We start from the raw sequence: 21,222 nt of genomic DNA, 5'->3' as shown, positions 1-21,222 counted from the left end.
CAGGACATGTACACTGTGAGACCCCCGTCTGTGCAGGACATGTACACTGTGAGACCCCCGTCTGTGCAGGACATGTACACTGTGAGACCCCCGTCTGTGCAGGACATGTACACTGTGTGAGACCTCTGTCTGTGCAGGACATGTACACTGTGTGAGACCCCCGTCTGTGCAGGACATGTACACTGTGTGAGACCCCCGTCTGTGCAGGACATGTACACTGTGAGACCCCCGTCTTTACAGGACATGTACACTGTGAGAGACCCCCGTCTGTGCAGGACATGTACACTGTGAGACCTCCGTCTGTACAGGACATGTACACTGTGAGACCTCCGTCTGTGCAGGACATGTACACTGTGAGAGACCCCCGTCTGTGCAGGACATGTACACTGTGAGAGACCCCCGTCTGTGCAGGACATGTACACTGTGAGACCTCCGTCTGTGCAGGACATGTACACTGTGAGAGACCTCCGTCTGTACAGGACATGTACACTGTGAGAGACCCCCGTCTGTGCAGGACATGTACACTGTGTGAGACCTCCGTCTGTGCAGGACATGTACACTGTGAGACCTCCGTCTGTGCAGGACATGTACACTGTGAGAGACCTCCGTCTGTACAGGACATGTACACTGTGAGACCTCCGTCTGTACAGGACATGTACACTGTGAGAGACCCCCGTCTGTGCAGGACATGTACACTGTGAGAGACCCCCGTCTGTGCAGGACATGTACACTGTGAGACCTCCGTCTGTGCAGGACATGTACACTGTGAGAGACCTCCGTCTGTACAGGACATGTACACTGTGAGAGACCCCCGTCTGTGCAGGACATGTACACTGTGAGACCTCCGTCTGTGCAGGACATGTACACTGTGAGACCTCCGTCTGTGCAGGACATGTACACTGTGAGAGACCTCCGTCTGTGCAGGACATGTACACTGTGAGACCTCCGTCTGTACAGGACATGTACACTGTGAGACCTCCGTCTGTGCAGGACATGCACACTGTGAGAGACCTCCGTCTGTGCAGGACATGCACACTGTGAGAGACCTCCGTCTGTGCAGGACATGTACACTGTGAGACCTCCGTCTGTGCAGGACATGTACACTGTGAGAGACCTCCGTCTGTACAGGACATGTACACTGTGAGAGACCTCCGTCTGTGCAGGACATGTACACTGTGAGACCTCCGTCTGTGCAGGACATGTACACTGTGAGACCTCCGTCTGTGCAGGACATGTACACTGTGAGTGTGAGAGACCTCGGTCTGTGCAGGACATGTACACTGTGAGACGTCCGTCTGTGCAGGACATGTACACTGTGAGACCTCCGTCTGTGCAGGACATGTACACTGTGAGACCTCCGTCTGTGCAGGACATGTACACTGTGAGAGACCTCCGTCTGTGCAGGACATGTACACTGTGAGAGACCTCCGTCTGTACAGGACATGTACACTGTGAGAGACCTCCATCTGTGCAGGACATGTACACTGTGTGAGCTCCGTCTGTGCAGGACATGTACACTGAGTGTGAGAGACCTCGGTCTGTGCAGGACATGTACACTGTGAGAGACCCCCGTCTGTGCAGGACATGTACACTGTGAGACCTCCGTCTGTACAGGACATGTACACTGTGAGAGACCCCCGTCTGTGCAGGACATGTACACTGTGAGAGACCTCCGTCTGTACAGGACATGTACACTGTGAGACCTCCGTCTGTGCAGGACATGTACACTGTGTGAGACCTCCGTCTGTGCAGGACATGTACACTGTGAGACCTCCGTCTGTGCAGGACATGTACACTGTGAGAGACCTCCGTCTGTGCAGGACATGTACACTGTGAGACCTCCGTCTGTGCAGGACATGTACACTGTGAGAGACCTCCGTCTGTGCAGGACATGTACACTGTGAGACCTCCGTCTGTACAGGACATGTACACTGTGAGAGACCTCCGTCTGTGCAGGACATGTACACTGTGAGACCTCCGTCTGTACAGGACATGTACACTGTGAGAGACCCCCGTCTGTGCAGGACATGTACACTGTGAGACCTCCGTCTGTGCAGGACATGTACACTGTGAGACCCCCGTCTGTGCAGGACATGTACACTGTGAGACCCCCGTCTGTGCAGGACATGTACACTGTGAGACCCCCGTCTGTGCAGGACATGTACACTGTGTGAGACCTCCGTCTGTGCAGGACATGTACACTGTGTGAGACCCCCGTCTGTGCAGGACATGTACACTGTGTGAGACCCCCGTCTGTGCAGGACATGTACACTGTGAGACCCCCGTCTTTACAGGACATGTACACTGTGAGAGACCCCCGTCTGTGCAGGACATGTACACTGTGAGACCTCCGTCTGTACAGGACATGTACACTGTGAGACCTCCGTCTGTGCAGGACATGTACACTGTGAGAGACCCCCGTCTGTGCAGGACATGTACACTGTGAGAGACCCCCGTCTGTGCAGGACATGTACACTGTGAGACCTCCGTCTGTGCAGGACATGTACACTGTGAGAGACCTCCGTCTGTACAGGACATGTACACTGTGAGAGACCCCCGTCTGTGCAGGACATGTACACTGTGTGAGACCTCCGTCTGTGCAGGACATGTACACTGTGAGACCTCCGTCTGTGCAGGACATGTACACTGTGAGAGACCTCCGTCTGTACAGGACATGTACACTGTGAGACCTCCGTCTGTACAGGACATGTACACTGTGAGAGACCCCCGTCTGTGCAGGACATGTACACTGTGAGAGACCCCCGTCTGTGCAGGACATGTACACTGTGAGACCTCCGTCTGTGCAGGACATGTACACTGTGAGAGACCTCCGTCTGTACAGGACATGTACACTGTGAGAGACCCCCGTCTGTGCAGGACATGTACACTGTGAGACCTCCGTCTGTGCAGGACATGTACACTGTGAGACCTCCGTCTGTGCAGGACATGTACACTGTGAGAGACCTCCGTCTGTGCAGGACATGTACACTGTGAGACCTCCGTCTGTACAGGACATGTACACTGTGAGACCTCCGTCTGTGCAGGACATGCACACTGTGAGAGACCTCCGTCTGTGCAGGACATGTACACTGTGAGACCTCCGTCTGTACAGGACATGTACACTGTGAGACTTCCGTCTGTGCAGGACATGTACACTGTGAGAGACCTCGATCTGTGCAGGACATGTATACTGTGAGACCTCCGTCTGTACAGGACATGTACACTGTGAGACCTCCGTCTGTGCAGGACATGCACACTGTGAGAGACCTCGATCTGTGCAGGACATGTATACTGTGAGACCTCCGTCTGTACAGGACATGTACACTGTGAGACCTCCGTCTGTGCAGGACATGCACACTGTGAGAGACCTCGATCTGTGCAGGACATGTATACTGTGAGACCTCCGTCTGTACAGGACACACATGTTCAGCAGCCTGTGTGACGCCCCCTGACTGCTGTGAGGCTGCGGATTGGTGGACTCTGGTTGGGGCTGTGCTTCTGCAGGAGGTGTACTGTCTTCTAGACATTGCCCAGACAGAGGAGAGGGAGGCAGGAAGAAGTGTGTACAGCGGCGGCAGAATGCTCTACTAGAGAGCCGGGCACCATCACCACAGCTGCACAGCACAGCGCCCTGCACAGCATAGCACAGCACCCAGCACAGCGCCCAGCACAGCACAGCACCCAGCACAGCACAGCGCCCTGCACAGCACCCAGCACAGCACAGCGCCCTGCACAGCACAGCACCCAGCACAGCACCCAGCACAGCACAGCGCCCTGCACAGCATAGCACAGCACCCAGCACAGCGCCCAGCACAGCACAGCACCCAGCACAGCACAGCACAGCACCCAGCACAGCACAGCACCCAGCACAGCACCCAGCACAGCACAGCACCCAGCACAGCACAGCGCCCTGCACAGCACAGCGCCCTGCACAGCATAGCACAGCACCCAGCACAGCGCCCAGCACAGCACAGCGCCCAGCACAGCACCCAGCACAGCACCCAGCACAGCGCCCAGCACACAGCACAGCGCCCTGCCCAGCATAGCACAGCGCCCTGCACAGCGCCCAGCACAGCACCCAGCACAACACCCAGCACAGCACCCAGCACAGCACCCAGCACAGCACAGCGCCCTGCCCAGCACAGCACAGCACAGCCGGGACCTGTCCACATCTGGCGGAGAGTACAGAGGTAAGTGGCGATGACTCCGAGCACAATGCCGCCCCTCACCGCGGCCACCAGACGCTCCATAGGAGGGGCGCACACTGGGAGCCTGGGCACTGATGTAGCAGTTGACCCTTGCCACACGACAATGCATTGACAGCTGTGTCCGTGAGTAGGAGACCAGAGGGGCGGCTGTGACCGCACACACAGACATGGCATTTGCCACAATTAAGACGTATTCTCTGCAAATGAAGAAATATCTATCGCACAAGTCATGGAGCTCCAAGACATGAAGTCACATTGGGCGGCACTACAGCTTTGCGCACATGCGGTTTTCTGCCTTAGCTGTATGACTGCGCTGTGCACTTGTGTGTGAATGGTACCTGATGTATGGTCTGCGCTTTCTGCATCCCCCCCTTGGTTTCGGAGCTGCCTCTATATCAGGGGGGTGGGGAGCATTTCCTCTGCTTGGTTGCTGTTTCATGGCCTGGTGCCTGCAGGCTGCTCATTCTTTGCCTTCTGACTCCATTCTAGCTGCAGCAGATGTGAGTTTAGCGTGTCAGAGCAGACATGGCACCCAGGCTGGGGCTCCGCTAGTCCCATTGCTTCCTGCTGGCTGGGATTGTTTGTGGCATTGGGAATATTCTATGGGCAACATTGTCGCATTTGTACAGGTCCATGCAGGAAAACTGGATCTTCCTACCATTAGCCAGTACATGGGAAAATACTATGCTGATGAGGGACCTGAGTAGTCTGGGGAGCTGCTGCTGTTTGTTGCCATCTTTTCAGTTAGTCATTAAAAGGTATCAACCACTGAGGTCTCTCCAGTCTTATCTGTTCCTGTAGGTAGATGGTGAATGATGTGGCTGTGCACCGACATGTATTGATAGTCCGACATGTATTGATAGTCCGGCTTCTGGGATCTGGCTGCACCAGCTCGGCTCCCATTTAGTGCCCAATAACACAAGTGCTAACAAAATGTTCCACCTTGTTTTCTTCTGTCACAACATTGATGCCATGCTAGGCATGCTGCTGAGGAATAACACGAACAGATGCTTGGTGGATGAGCCAGCAACCTACATACCTTATTACCGATGAGTGGATATGTATGTCACACAATGATACTAGTAATAACTTGGTGTCAGCAGTCCAATCCATTACCTGCAATGCAAAGTTTACAATAATATTAATTTAACGTATGATAACACTAATTATGATGGTCATGAATAATAGAATTCTGGATGAAAGTAGATATTATTCTATTGCAAACAGAGCAATTACTATTGTCTCTCTCAAGATTATATTTTAGGTAGTTAGAAATGACCCATTGTTTAAATCAGGTTTTGTGTGAAATGTATCTTTAAATATATATATATATATATTTTTTTGTCGTTGTCATATCACAATCTGTATAAAAAAATGCTGCAATTTACACATTGCTACAAAGGCTATTCAAGACACTTAAGGGCTGGCGTTAAGACCGGTGTTTCTTACGTCAGTCTTAATGAGGGGCGTGCAGAAATAAGATGCGCCAAATTAATTCTGAACCACACGCCACTTAATGAATGAAGCTCATCTTATGACTAGTCATATGCCACCATTTCTGGTGAAAGGTATGCCACCATTTCTGGTGAATGGTATGCCACCATTTCTGGTGAATGGTATGCCACCATTTCTGGTGAATGGTATGCCACCATTTCTGGTGAATGGTATGCCACCATTTCTGGTGAATGGTATGCCACCATTTCTGGTGAATGGTATGCCACAAGTTGAAATGAATTTGCAGGCAGGCATCGCCATGCTCTGTCCCGACAAAACTGGCAAAGAAAAGAGATGCTACATTCTTGCAGGACATTTGAAGGTATTGTGGCGTAAACGCTCTGAATCACGGCCTAACTTCCTGATCTTTCATGAAGTCCACATGTGCATGAGCGTAAGCAGACTGACGCAGACCCTATCTCTTGTATTGAAATATCTACTGAGCGCGTGCAAAGTCATTTTGGTATCGCCTACTGTGATCCTGTAGAATGTAAGCTCACAAGGGCAGGACCCTCTTGCCTCTGAATTTGATAAGTGGGGGTAGTCACTGCCTGTTACACCCCGGCTTTGCCCACTTTGTGTGAGCTGGGCAAAAAGTCTAATATTTTGCCACCTCACGTTGCGCAAACATTTTGCATCTTTTTATCTATTCTGGGTGAGGGGCATGGTGAGGTTCATCTATCGAATTAATCAAGATTGACCCCACTTTAATTACATAAATTGCTCCACAAATGTACTCTATTCCCTTACTGGAGTAATATTTCTGGTGGAGGCACATGGCACTTATAAGACTCGACAAATTCATTAGGTGGCCCGCATCTATTAATGAAGTAGGCGCTTCTTACTCCAGTGGTGCCTTCGTTAAGACGGGCATACAAAACTCCAGGCTTAATGAATCAGTGTTTAAGAAGCATAAAATTATCTTCCAAAGCTACATTTAAAGAGAGTTCCAGCATTTTTTTTATAACTGCTATAAAAGCGTTTTCTCTCACATAGATATTGATGACCTATCCTTGAAAAACACATTAAAATCTAATCTGAAAAACAAAATGTAATTTTATCATGCTATGCTGTGATTTACAGCAATAGGCTGTGCGTTTTTTTGGAGTTAAAAATGAAAAAAACTTGTTTAATTTGTTCAAACTTTTGACTGATTCAAAAAGTAAAAGCCCATGATGATTGTTGATGTAGAGCGGACGCACCTCTGCTGTGAGGTGTGAATATACTGTAAGGCTATGCGCACTCTCACTTTTTCAAGGAGTTTTTGGGGCAGAAACTGAGTGGAAATTGAGCAAAAACTCTCCAAATCCTCCTTCAATTCTCAAAACTCCTCAAAAAGCTTGGCCCCTATTCATTAAGACTGGGGATTTACTCTCTGGTCTTGATGAGGGGGTATGTAGGAGTCTGACGCTCCATGTAGCAGGCCAGAAATCTTATTCTTAGTCTCTGGACTGGATAAGCTGTGGCGTCATTCTCCCACCACATCCCTGTCTGCCCATTATGGGAGAAACTGATGTGTAAAAAGCCAAAAGTTGCAACATTTTTGCACAATTATGAATTGCACCAAAAATGTTGCCACTTGTCAAAGCATTTTATGCCAGAATTCTGGTGAAATTGCTTTGATGAATAAGGGCCTTTGCGTTTCCACTCAGTTTCTGCTCCAAAAACTCTGTAAAAAGATGTTGTGTGCATATACCCTTAGGGTGTTTTTTTAATTTTTTAAAGCCAGAGCAAGGAATAGATTGTAAAGTGAGGGTAAGGGCACACTTACACTAGCGTAATAAAAATTGGTCCCATTCTCATCCAGTAGAATGAGATGATTTTTCTCACTTGTCATCCGTGTACAATCCGCTTTTTTACTCAGCAGCCATTAATCTTTTACAGAACCATTTACAGTTTCCTATGCTACCGAATTGTAATGTATCCATAAATATCGGATGCCATACTGATGGTCCATATGGCAAGTGATTTTCTTCTCGCTCTGTCTGATTTCTGAGTGAAATTGTAGTATGCTGCGATATTTTTCTCATGCCGAATACAGCTGATAAAAGATACACAGGTCTGCACTGCCTCAGTAAGATTGGCCTGAGTGTTATCCAATTTTTTTTTTTATTATTATTATTATTATTGGTTTGCACTCGTCCAATTTGTACGCCAGTGTGAGCGAACCCTCATATGTAGGATATGTCACCAGATTTCAGGCAGCACGATGGCTCAGTGGTTAGCACTGCAGCCTGGCAGCGCTGGGGTCCAGGGTTGAAGTGCCAACAAGGACAACATCTGCAAGGAGTCTGTATGTTCTCCCCGTGTCTATGTGGGTTTCCTCCCACACTCCAAAGACATACTGATAGGGAATGTAGATTGTGAGCCCCAATGGGGACGGTGATGATGATCTCTGGAAAGCGCTATTAGGGTAAATCGGGGGCGGATGTGCAGTACCCGTCCGTGGCCACTATTCCATTGATGGAGTTTGGCTTAGCAGCTCAGGCCACCACAAGTACTGGGAACAGCTGTTCAGTGGAGGTGCAGGGTGTCACACCCCCACCAATTAGACATTGATTACTTTCCCTCAGGTTAGGCCATCTATGGTAAAGTCCTGGATAATCACTTTAAGTTTAAACTTCCAAAAGAGAATATACAGCAGTTCATGGATTTTCAAAGTACCACAGCCTAATCATGATTAAAGCCCCCCTATACTGACACTTAGCTGTTGTGCTGTAACTGTTGACGATGGATCTGTAAAAAGTGCATGTGCGGTAGTTCTGCTACAGATTGGTGCAGCTGCACAGCTAGCACAGGTGTTGCTCATAGAAGCTTTGATAAGTAGCCCTATAACCACTTTTTTAGTGTTATTTTGTAAGTGTTTCTCCTTGAATTTGTCAAGTCCTACAAAAAGGCTGATGGAAAAAAATCCTCCAGAGAAAATGCCATACCCAGAGCATGCTGTGCTTTGAAATAAAAAAAAAAACATCACAAAGGCCAAATAAATACGTTGTATGTGGTGTTATGATGTGATTTTATAAAAATAAATTCCAAATTTTATGAAAAATTTAGTATATTTAACACAAAAACCTGATTTAACTCCTTCAGGACCTGGTGATTTTCCATTTTTCCATATTAACTTTTTCCTCTCTCCCTCACTCACAAACTATAACTTTTATTTTTCCATTGACATAGCCATAAGAGGGCATGTTTTTTGCAGGTCGAGTTGTACTTTTAAATGATACTATTGAAACCAATGTGCTGGAATACCGTAAAAAAAATTGTAATGATGTAAAATGATGAAGAAAAAAAATGCAATTCCACCATTGTCTTTTTGGTCTTCGTTTTTATGGCGTTCATTATATGTGGTTACATTTTTTTTTTATACATTTTTAGTTTATCTGGGTATTTTTTTTGAGACTCGTAACATTTTCTTTTATTTCTTTTCATCTTTCGTCGATGGGATAGTGTACGAGTTTGCTTTTTGTGTGGCGTGCTCACATTTTTATTGGTTTTGGGGTACATATAACATGCTTCTTACTGCATGTTTTGTTGGAGCTGTGGTGACCAAAAACCCACAATTTTATATTTTGATAGAATGGACATTTACGGACCAGGCAAAGCTAAATATGTATAAAAAAAATTGAATTTATTTATTTTAAAGAGGAAAAGGACGATGACTTGAATTTTTATGTTTTTTTAACTTTTATATCTTTAAAAAAATGTTTTTACTTATTTTTTTTGTCCCCTTGGGGAGCTTGAAGCTGCAGTTGTCTGATTGTCCTATACATTGTAACATCACAGTATTGCAGTTTATCAGTGGTGGGACAGGATACACAGAGCTCATGAATATGCTTGACTAGTTGTTAGCAGGATTAGTAGTCCTCTAGTGATAATCTGCTGCTGATAAATAAGTCATGCTATTAGAACTACAGCAAGCAAAACAGTAAGCAATACATCACTGGAATCAGGGGCTCTGTAACTACATTATGCTGCTCTCAGATTAGGTGGCAAAAACCTGGTGACAGATTCCCTTTAGACATTGTAGGCCTTTCCTGTAACGTCAAGAGCAAACAATGAAGGGAGGTTGGAAGTCTACTGTTTATGTTCTGAGAGCCCCTTTATTTCGGAACCTACCAGGTTTTGTGACTGTTCATTGTGAATCCTTTGTAATAATTCTGGTTAAATATGTTAAATGACCTTAGTAACTAAACTCACGTAATCCCAGCGATATCTAGAATCATAATCCTTCCTTGCTACAGAGCAGTAATCATTATTGGAACAGCTGAAGAAGAAGATGTGGATGTCGGTGTCTTTTATTTGCTATTCTAATAAACTCCTATTACCAGGTGATGACACTAAAACCATCGTGTGAATCGCACACTATTAACTCGTGATTGAAGGACATCCAGCAGCAATGGCAGCCAATATTAAAAGTAGTATTTTTTAAAGACTGTAGAAGCTGTGGCCGCTCCTTTCATAGGAAGCTGTGCGCCGATCAGCTGATTTTACCTGGGAAAGTCGCTGATGTTGATGAGAGATTGTATAAATACTTGTTATTTTTTGAAAATATCCCTTGCATATTGCACTGATTGTTACAATACATAAAGAAAATTGCCCATTGACCTTGATTAAATTGTTCCATTAAACATGCAGTGTGATCTGTCAGCAGCACGGCATAGAGCAGTCAGACTGATGGATCGTTTTGTGATAGAAGAGTCTTCTAGGAAACTGTATTTGATAATGTTCATTTTAAAATGTTGATGTATAAAACCGGATTCCACCTGGACATAAAAATGAACACAGGATGGCTTGGGGTACGTGCACACGATCAGTAAACACTGCGGATTGGACGCAATGCACTTCCAAACCGCAGCGTTCTACATTACAAGCAAAGTGGATGGGATTTCAAGAAACCCCATGTCCACTATGCGTCTGTGGATCACCCGTGGACACGGACATGCGGCGCGTCTTTACAGACCGCTGCACGTCAATTTCTCTTGCGGAGTCGCTAGTCTCCGCAAGAGAAATTCTATCAGTGCAATGTATAGGATCCGGTGAATCCGCATGGTTCAGTGAACACATGCGGATTCACCTGCGTGCAGCGCTTAGGACGCAGCATAAAGTATACTGTGTTCAAAGCGCTGCCAATACCGACTGTGTGCACATACCCTTACAGATGACAATATGGATAGAACTCCTGATTTTACATACCCTTGACTGAACCCAGCTTTAGTAGAAGTTGGGGTAAGACCAGAGGAAACAAGTCAGGTAAGGCTGCAAACCCCATAACAAGTAACTACTGATCTGTGGTAATTGTTCAAAAAGCAATCGCTGGAATTAGAAGGAGAATGGCTGATTCTCCTGTAAAACTGCAAGGCAGATTGTACTTGTAATGTGGTCCCATCATGGCTGCTACCTGACTAATCCACCTGGTCGTACCTTCAGGGCAACAAACAAGCAAAGCTTATGAATCTGATATCAAGCGGAAGACTTTGCATGCAGGAACTTATGGATTTACAGCTGTTGAATAGCTCTGAGATGCACTGTTAGGCATTTATATCTCCTTAGTGAACGCTCTTCCAGATAGTTGCTGAATAATATAGTTCACTTAAAAGGGAACCTGTCATGTCCTGTCCACTATGTAAACTGCCCCCATTGTGTTGTTAGTGATACAGTGTGCATCACTAACACGCTTTTTTCATTAAAATTGGTGCTTATATCATGAGTGTATAGTACTTCATATATGGTACCCATATCCTACTTGCTCATTTAGCCATAGGGGTGTGATCCTCACATTGTTAGGACTGGCGCCGCCCACGCATTTGAATTCTGTTCCCGGCGAGCGCTGAAGTATGGGGCGCTTGCGTAGAAGTATGGGGCGCTTGCGTAGAAGTATGGGGCGCTTGCGCAGAAGTATGGGGCGCTTGCGTAGAAGTATGGGGCGCTTGTGCAGTATGCATGGCCAGCAAAGCGTGCAGTGCTGGGAGCCGCATGTGTGCTGTGACGATTGGAACCGGCCACACGCAGTGAAGTTGGGAACTACACAGCCTCACTGAGCACACGCGGGGAGCCGCTTGTCCCAGCGCATGCGCGCTCCCAGCACTGCAAGCTTTGCTGGCCATGTCATACTGCGCAAGCGCCCCATACTTCAGCGCAAGCGCCCCATACTTCAGCGCAAGCCGGGAACAGAATTCCAATGCGTGGGCGGCGCCAGCCCTGACAGTGTGAGGATCACACCCCTATGGCTAAATGTGCAGGTCGGATATAAGTTTATAAAATGTTATAGACTCATGATATTAGCACCAATTTTAATGAAAAAAGCGTGTTAGTGATGCACATTGTATCACTAACAACGCAATGGGGGCAGTTTACATAGTGGACAGGACATGACAGGTTCCCTTTAAGAGGGAAATGCAAGTGATATAGGATCTAGACCAGTGTTCCCCAACTCCAGTCCTCAAGGCCCACCAACAGATCATGTTTTCAGGATTTCCTTAGTATTGCACAGGTGATGGAATTATTGCCTGTGCAGGTGATGGAATTATCACCTGTGCAATACTAAGGAAATCCTGAAAACATGACCTGTTGGTGGGCCTTGAGGACTGGAGTTGGGGAACCCTGATCTAGACCACAGGTGAATGGGACATGCAGTCTGATGAATAAGAACATAAACTAGAGTGTGACAGCATGGTGGCTCAGTGGTTAGCACTATTGCTTTATAGCGCTGGGGTCAAATCCCTCCAACAACATCTGCAAGGAGTTTGTATTTTCTCCCCGTGTTTGTGCGGGTTTCCTCCTACAAAGACATACTGATAGGGAATATATATTGTGAGTCCCATTGGGGACAGCGATGATAGTGTTAGTAAGGAGCTGTGAGATTATAAGTAAGCATAATAAATATATATACACACACACAATTGATATGTATAAAGTGTGTGTGTATATCACAGGGTATATTTTGTCTTATTAAGAACACAGAAATTGTGGTTTAAAATATATGGAAAGTGCATTTGTAACAAAAAAAACAATATGCTCTCATCTCTCCATAAAATGTGGATTTCCTTATAATAGACGAACTGAACGTGCAGCCGCCATTCTATGTATTAAGTTACTTCAACTAAAATAGCTACAAATGTTTGCTCCTACTCCATCTAGCTCTTAAAATTCATCATGAATCCCAATTTCTGTGTTCTTTTGGCAGCTTCGTGTCCCTTCTTGTACTATACTCTAGGACACTAATTTCTTCTGGTAACTGATCCATAATGGCCATGGTTAAATACGACAAACGTGCATTCTGCAGTCTAGCAAAGTGGGGATATGATAAACTTTAGGTTTAGTATCGCACACAAATCTCATCCATTTCTGCTTTACTTCTTCTAATTTTCTTCTTATGTGAGGCCTGGAGTCTTGGCGTGGGTTTTTTGTTTAAATAAGAATGTGAGCAATAACAGTTCTAACCTCAAAATTGTAAGTCTGAGCTGAGCTGGAAAGGCCCTAGCTGTGTGTCAGTGCTGCCACTATACAAGAGAATAGCTCCTCTGGAACCGAGGAAACACGTCAGCAGAGGCTGCCGCTCCTGGGCTGGCTGCGGGATGGGGAATAAGACGCAGGCATTCTTTAGAGTCAGCAGGAACAACTTGAGCTGTGCTTAATGTCTGCACAAAGGAAATTCCTTCTTCACATGGAGCTGGTAATAGAGGCCTGGAGCAGTCAGCCTAATTGGCCAGCTAGATTGTACCATCAGCTCCTTGATATGAGGGAACTAGCTGTATATTCTGTTCAAAGCCTTTCTCCTCGCTACCATTTAAGCTACAGGGTTTCAGCTAAACACCCTAATGAGCATGTGGCGCAGTGTCCCACCACCTTGCTTGGCAGTACATTTACAAAGTGAAGCCTTTTTAATAGAAAACTGTTCACTTGAAATGTGTTGTATTGACTCGACTGGTAAAATATGGATTGGTTATTCTTATTGAAACTATTTTAGTAGTGGAAAAACGAATTGTTAAATATTGGGTAGAATTGGAAATAGAATATTTTACTGGTCTAATTTAAAATATACTTCCACTTTTTGTAAAACCATCCAGAATGTTTTATCTACACCACACATGTCAAACTCTGGCCCGTGGGTCAAATCTGGCCGCAGGGTGATTATATTTGGCCCTCGACACCAGAACCACCAACCCTATGTGGGGCCCATTATACTGTATGGAGGACTATGTGGGGCCCATTATACTATATGGAGGACTATGTGGGGCCCATTATACTGTATGGAGGACTATGTGGGGCCCATTATACTGTATGGAGGACTATGTGGGGCCCATTATACTATATGGAGGACTATGTGGGGCCTATTATACTGTATGGAGGACTATGTGGGGCCTATTATACTGTATGGAGGACTATGTCGGGCCATTATTCTGTATGGAGGACTATGTGGGGCCATTATACTGTATAGAGGACTATGTGGGGCCCATTATACTATATGGAGGACTATGTGGGGCCTATTATACTGTATGGAGGACTATGTCGGGCCATTATACTGTATGGAGGACTATGTGGGGCCCATTATACTGTATGGAGGACTATGTGGGGCCCATTATACTGTATGGAGGACTATGTGGGGCCCATTATACTATATGGAGGACTATGTGGGGCCTATTATACTGTATGGAGGACTATGTGGGGTCCATTATTCTGTATGGAGGACTATGTGGGGCCCATTATACTGTATGGAGGACTATGTGGGGCCCATTATACTATATGGAGGACTATGTGGTGCCCATTATACTGTATAGAGGACTATGTGGGGTCCATTATTCTGTATGGAGGACTATGTGGGGCCCATTATACTGTATGGAGGACTATGTGGGGCCCATTATACTGTATGGAGGACTATGTGGGGTCCATTATTCTGTATACTGATTGGCCCGCAACTTTGTCCAAGTTTTCCATTTTGGCCCTCTGTATGTTTGAGTTTGACATCCCTGATCTACATGTTTGCCCCATTTTTATTTTGCTGCAATGTGTGAACGAGACCTAAATCTTCATAATTCTTTATTATAGGCTAAGACTGGCCATAGGGGAACAGGTCAATTCAATCTCCTATATATGAGCAGTAGTTGACGCATTACACTTGATTTTCTATGTACAGACAATGGCTAAATCTCATCATTTATTTACCAAATTACCCAGTGTAGTATTGTATAGAAGTATAGATAAAACATGAGGGTGTGTAATATTTGTGTGTGGTAGATTAGTGGCCCCCGGAGTCAATGTTACTGGTGGGGCTTGGCATCCCAGTCCGATACTGCTTTATTAAAGAGAACCTGTTACCAAGAAAATGCCGCCCGATCTGCAGGCATTGTGTTATAGAGCAGGGGAAGATGAGCAGAATGGTATATAGTTGGATGAGATAACCTGTATAACCTGTGGTTTTATCATTTAAACCTCAGTTCTTTCTGGGATTTTGGTCCAGTGGGCGATCCTCAGTGACTGACATCTATCTCTGTATGCACACTTATACAAAGAAAGCTGTCAGTCACTGATAGGATCGCCCACTGGACCAAAATCCCAGAAACAGCAGAGAATTAAATGATGAAAACACAGGTTATACTGAATCTTGTCTCATAAAATGATATATCAATCTGCTCATCTTCCCCTATTCTGTAGCACGGTGCACGTAGATTGCACGGCATTTTCTTGGTGACAGGTTCCCTTTAAGTTCTGGATCCCTCTTTTCCTCGGTTTAGAGCAGTAATATATTCTAATCCTATCTGTAGTGTTGTTTTCAACATAAATGACATCCACAGTGCCCCTTCAGAAAATGCTGCAAAATGCTCAGGTTTCATTTATTTTGTCAACATCTGGTCCTGAGACATTGACAAGAGCAGTTATTTGTGCCAATCTGTGCCTCAAAGGGCAGATGTTAATGGGAACCTGTCACGTCCTAGCTGCCCTCTACACTGCCCCCATAGCGTTGTTAGTGATGCAATGTGCCTCGCTAACCAGCTGTATTTATGAAAATCGGTGGTAGCATAATGATGCTATAACATTTTATATACTGTGTCGTGTCTTACCTGCTGGTATTCAGCCATAGGGGAGTGATTCTCACATTCAGTCATGGGCGGTTGCCAGAGTCAGTCAGTCAGTCAGTCAGTGCTGCCGCCGCCCATAACATTTGTTTGAGATGTTTGTGTGACACCCCAGGGGTCTGGTTGCCACAGTGATAGAGATGTTATGTCAGGGATCCTGTGCATGCCACACCTCCTGCCCAGTCCTGGGAGGGGAAGAACTTCCCCTATATAAACCCGGGGCTGAAGCAGGGTTAGTCAGTCAAGGAGAGTAGAGACAAGAAACAGCAGAAGCAATACTACTACGAGTCAGGGGCTGGCAGCTGCAGAGCTCGCCCTGACTGAGAAGATTTGTTACCGGACCCGGAGTCCGAGGCTGTGGGGACTAACTCCTACCCAGCAGCAGAATCCGTCAGGCAGGGGATTTCAGGTCCTCTGGCCAAGAAGCCCGAAGGCCCCGAGTCACCGGCCATACGGGTGAGCACCACACGGCACACTCAGGGACGTGGGCTACTTATATCCGCTTCTAGCAAGGTAGCCAGAAGAGTACAGTCAGTTTGGGAGGCCTACAACTCCGCCTGGCCAGGGGAGATCCCATCTGCTCAAGGACTGACCAGGCCCCGTTCACTAGCAAGTACTCCGGGAGGGTCTATCGTTGTTACCAGTAAAGACCCTGAATTACACCGCACCGTCTCTGAGTGGTTCCTGCTACCCCCATCATCCACATCTGCTGCCCTGAGGCCATACCCCTCCCGTTGGGGGTTATACCATCTACGCTGCACCATCCATCCACCGGCCTCAGCGGACTGTCCTGCAGCGGCAGCTCCATAGCTGCATTCAACGGGTGGCGTAGTCGTCCTACATCTACCGCTGTTACATCGCCGCTCAGTCTGACTCCCTGGGCACGGACCGGATCACCGCCACGAGACTACAACCCTCAACAGATCCGGCTCCGGGTAAGCTCCCGCGTGCGCAACGCTGCGCGACACAGGCCCAGGGGCGCGTCAACTTTGGCGTAGTCGGCAGGATTTCGTGCCCGCAACCACCGGGTACTGCGTGCCTGAAAAAGAGACTTTTCAAACTTACCTGTGGTGAAGATTCCCGCCATCCGGCGCCATCTTCAGCCTTCTTCCCGCCATCGGTGAAGTTTCCCGCCATCCGGCGCCATCTTCTGCCTTCTTCCCGCCATCCGTGGAGTTTTCCCGCCATTGGACGCCATCTTGAGGACGCCGCGCGGGAAGAAGAGGGGCGTGGACTCCGAAAGCGCGCGAGAACTGAAGCCCCGCCTCACGTCCGGACGTTGCGTAAGGTCCTGGAAGGAGCCCAGCAGACGCCGACGTCACAGGAGCGCGACGGAAGGTCCTCAACCCTGACGATCCACTGCGGAGCCGCGGCCTACGGAAGAGGATCATCGCAAGGTAGGCCACGGTCCACTAGGGGGGAGCAAGATGTCGGATACGGAGGAGAGCTTCACTGCCTCAACCCCCGCCAGCGCTACCGCTGCTGCAGTTATGCCCTTCACCATGCCCTATATCCCGGGAGCAGCTTGGCTACCCCAGTACTCAGGGGAGTCACATACCCTGCATGACTTTAGAGAAAAGCTGGATAGCCTCTTCCAGGTGTACCCCCTCACAGAAGAGCAAAAAGTGAGCATCCTGGTGGCCCAACTAACCGGGGCAGCCAAAAGGGAAGTAAAATCCTGGCCACCTGGGAGGAAGACTGTCGCAGGGATACTAACCCGGCTGAAGGACACCTTTGATACCCGCACCTCAGCCGAGATTAAGCTTAGATTCTACGGGTGCAAGCAGCGAGCGCATGAGAGTATAAGGGACTATGCACTAAACCTACAAGAGGCCCTGAGGGCCATTAAGCAGACCGACCCTGATGGAGTAGGAAACGAGGACAGGCTGTTGACCGAACAGTTTATAGAGGGACTGTATTGTAATACCCACCGAACCCAGTTGCGGGCAATGGCCTTACAGGATCCCCATCTGGGCTTTGCACAGTTCAAGGACAGAGCCATCCGGGTGCTCCGAGAACCGGCATCGGGTGGCGTTGTGACCCACGGGCGCCCTGCTATCACTTACCATCAGGAGGCGGCGCCCTTGTCGGCAGGGCCTGTGGGAGCTGATGCGCAGGCTTTGGACAATGACCCGGCTCCAGACCTACACCATCAGGTCCAAGAGCTAGTTAAGAGCGTTGCTGCGCTAACCCGAACTGTGCAGTCTCTACAGGTTTCCACTCCAGGGAAGATCCAGCTGGCATCCGGACCAGAGGACATCCCGTGGCGTCGACCAAGGAGGACCCCACCGGCCAGAGGAAGACCCAGTGACCGATACAGCGAGGACGGACGACCCATCTGCCGCCGCTGCAATCAACCCGGACATATGGAAAGGTACTGTTCTTTAAACGGGCACAACCTGGGGTAGAGGGCCAACCCCCAGGAAAAAGATCACCAGGCCCATCGAACTGGCGCGACAGATATGTGGGAGGACGTCCAGTCTTGCCTGTGGTACTGGATGGCATTCCCATGAGTGCCCTACTGGACACCGGGTCACAGGTCACCACCATCCCGTACGTGCTCTTTAAGCAGTACTGGAATGACTCGGATATTACCCGCTACCCTGACGACGACTTGAGTATCATCGCCAGCAATGGCCAGCCCGTGCCACAGATCGGATTTAAAGAGGTGACCATCAAAATCGGTAGAGTCGAACTGGCAGCACAGGGACTGATCATTGTAGATATTGACAAACATGAGAGTCACCCAAAAATAACTCTAGGAACTAATGTAATTGAAAATTGTCTTGCAGAGGTGATTTTCCTTTTACAGCAGGTTGCCAAGAACGCCAGCTCCGGCGAGCAGCGGGTGCTCCAGAAAGAGATCCGGGCACTGATGCGACGGCAACAGGTGGAACTCTCCGGCGGTGAGATTGGTAGCGTAAGAATGTGTGACCCTTTTCCTATTGCCATGCCCCCAAAAAGTGAAATGATGATTTGGTGCAGGGCAGCTATTGGTCTGAGAGGTAGAGATTACCAGGCAATGGTAGAACCAGTTTACTCGGACAGTAGGCCCACCATTTTGACAGCACGGGGGGTGGTTGATGTACGCCATGGGAGGGTGCCCGTTCGCATAATAAATATTGGGGAGAGGGAAGTGTACCTGCCCCGGTATGCCACGCTAGCCAAATTATATCCATTAACCAAAATTCTATACAATCTGTGGAACCCTTGCCTCCATCTCACCCGGAGGAAGGTAACGGCTCTAAGAAAAACATGGAGGACTGGTGTCAGCAACTACATCTGGGTACTGACTCCACTCCCGCACACCAGAAACAAGGAGTCTATCGGGTGGTTCAAGAGTACGAGAGAGTGTTCAGTAAACACCCGTTAGACTTCGGGCGAGTCAAGGGGGTAGAACACCACATCCCCACGGGAGACCATCCTCCTATAAAAGAGAGGTATCGACCCGTACCCCCTGCCCACTACCAACACGCCAAGGGGATGCTTAGAGACATGAAGGAGGCTGGGGTGATCAGGGATAGCTGTAGCCCCTGGGCAGCTCCACTAGTCTTAGTCAGAAAAAAAGACAACACCATGAGGATGTGTGTAGATTACCGGAAAATCAACCGTATCACACACAAGGATGCGTACCCCTTGCCAAGGATAGAGGAGTCATTGGCTGCTTTAAGATCTGCTAACTTCTTCTCTACCTTGGATCTCACTAGCGGGTACTGGCAGGTTCCTGTAGCAGAGGCGGACCGGGAGAAGACCGCATTCACCACCCCGATGGGACTTAGCGAGTTCACCTGCATGCCGTTCGGACTCTGCAACGCACCAGGAACCTTCCAACGCCTAATGGAGTGTTGTCTGGGCCACAGAAACTTCGAGACGGTCCTGTTGTACCTGGACGATGTCATCGTATATTCCAAGACGTATGAGGACCACCTGAAACACCTGGCGGAAGTGTTCGAGGCTCTGGCGAGTTACGGCCTAAAGGTGAAACCCTCCAAGTGTCACCTCCTGAAACCAAAGGTGCAGTACCTGGGACACGTAGTGAGCGCTGACGGAGTGGCTCCCGACCCTGATAAGATCACCGCAATTAAGGAATGGCCAAGCCCCTCCAGCGTAAAAGAAGTGCGGCAGTTCCTCGGGTTGGTAGGCTACTACCGAAGGTTTATTCCCGGTTTCACCAAAAAGGCAGCACCTATGCAGGACCTCCTGATAGGCCAGTCCCGGAAGGCCAAGAACCAGAAGCCGCCCTTCAAATGGGAGGAGCTGGAAGAAGAGTCCTTCCGCCAGCTGAAGATGGCCCTCACGGGGGACGAAATCCTGGCGTACCCGGATTATAGCCAGCCCTTTATCCTCTACACCGACGCCAGTAACATCGGGCTAGGAGCCGTACTGTCCCAGATCCAGCAGGGGAAGGAACGAGTAATCGCCTACGCCAGCCGAAAACTGCGACCCACCGAAAGGAACCCCGAGAATTACAGCTCATTTAAGCTAGAGTTCCTGGCCGTAGTATGGGCAGTCACTGAGCGCTTTAAGCATTACCTCGCTTCTTCCCGGTTCACCGTGTACACGGATAACAACCCGTTGACACACCTGGACACAGCAAGACTCGGTGCCCTGGAGCAGAGGTGGATGGCCCGTCTGTCCAACTACGAGTTCACAATCAAATACCGGGCAGGACGCTCCAATACCAATGCGGACGCCCTGTCCAGGATGCCCAACCTGCCGGACGGAGGAGAAGATCCGGAGGGACTGGAAGAAGTTGAACTCCCTGCGTTCCACCGTCATGGGACTATCCAGTATTCCCACCGGGTAAGGAGTAAGCAGGCTGCTACGTTGAACCCCTTACCCCACTACAACTGGGCGGAAACGCAAGACAGCGACCCTGCCGTCCGACTGGTGAAGGAGATGCTGACTCGGCCGGAGGCTCGCCTTGAACCAGACGCTCCGGAGGAAGCCAAACAACTATGGGCAGAGAAGAGTCGACTGTTCCTTTACAAAGGGAAGTTGTGCCGCAGAATGGTTAACTCCCGGACGCATGAATTACTCTGGCAAGTAGTGGTGCCACGAAGAGACGCAGCCATGGTGATGGAGGCATACCACGACGGAGCTGGACACTTCGGGTGGAAAAAGCTGGAGTTCCTGCTGCGCGAGCGGTTCCACTGGGTAGGCATGAGGGGAACCATCGAGAAGTGGTGCAGAGACTGTGGCCCGTGCAACCTGAGAAGGAAGGACCGAGCCAGCCAGAAGACTCCCCTGCAGTCCATCGTCACCCGGCAACCGTTGGAACTGGTAGCCTTGGATCATGTAAAACTGACCCCAAGCAGAAGTGGCTACGTCTACGCGTTAACCATCGTGGATCATTACTCCCGGTTCTTGGTTGTCGTCCCCGTCAAGGACTTAACGGCTCAAACAGCAGCTAGAGCCTTCCAGCAGCACTTCTGCCGTCCACA

General features: G+C 48.5%; 1 protein-coding gene across 3 annotated transcripts in view; it reads left to right on the top strand.

The window, feature by feature from the left end:
- The first annotated feature begins 3,496 nt into the window (after nt 1-3,496).
- The window catches only part of TIAM2 (TIAM Rac1 associated GEF 2), a 518,307-nt gene continuing 500,581 nt past the window's right edge, over nt 3,497-21,222 (top strand). For all 3 annotated transcript variants that reach the window (XM_073672431.1, XM_073672433.1, XM_073672430.1), the window contains exon 1: nt 3,497-4,190. The gene's annotated coding sequence lies outside the window, so the exon portion shown is untranslated. The remainder of the gene's footprint in view (nt 4,191-21,222) is intronic.

The sequence above is a fragment of the Phyllobates terribilis genome, unplaced genomic scaffold, assembly GCF_046119375.1.
Source record: "Phyllobates terribilis strain yellow unplaced genomic scaffold, ASM4611937v1 Scaffold_3__8_contigs__length_932513732, whole genome shotgun sequence".
In the NCBI taxonomy this organism is placed as follows: Eukaryota; Metazoa; Chordata; class Amphibia; order Anura; family Dendrobatidae; genus Phyllobates; species Phyllobates terribilis.
The sequence above is the reverse complement of the archived record's forward strand: the minus strand, read 5'-3'. Positions and strand labels throughout refer to the sequence as shown.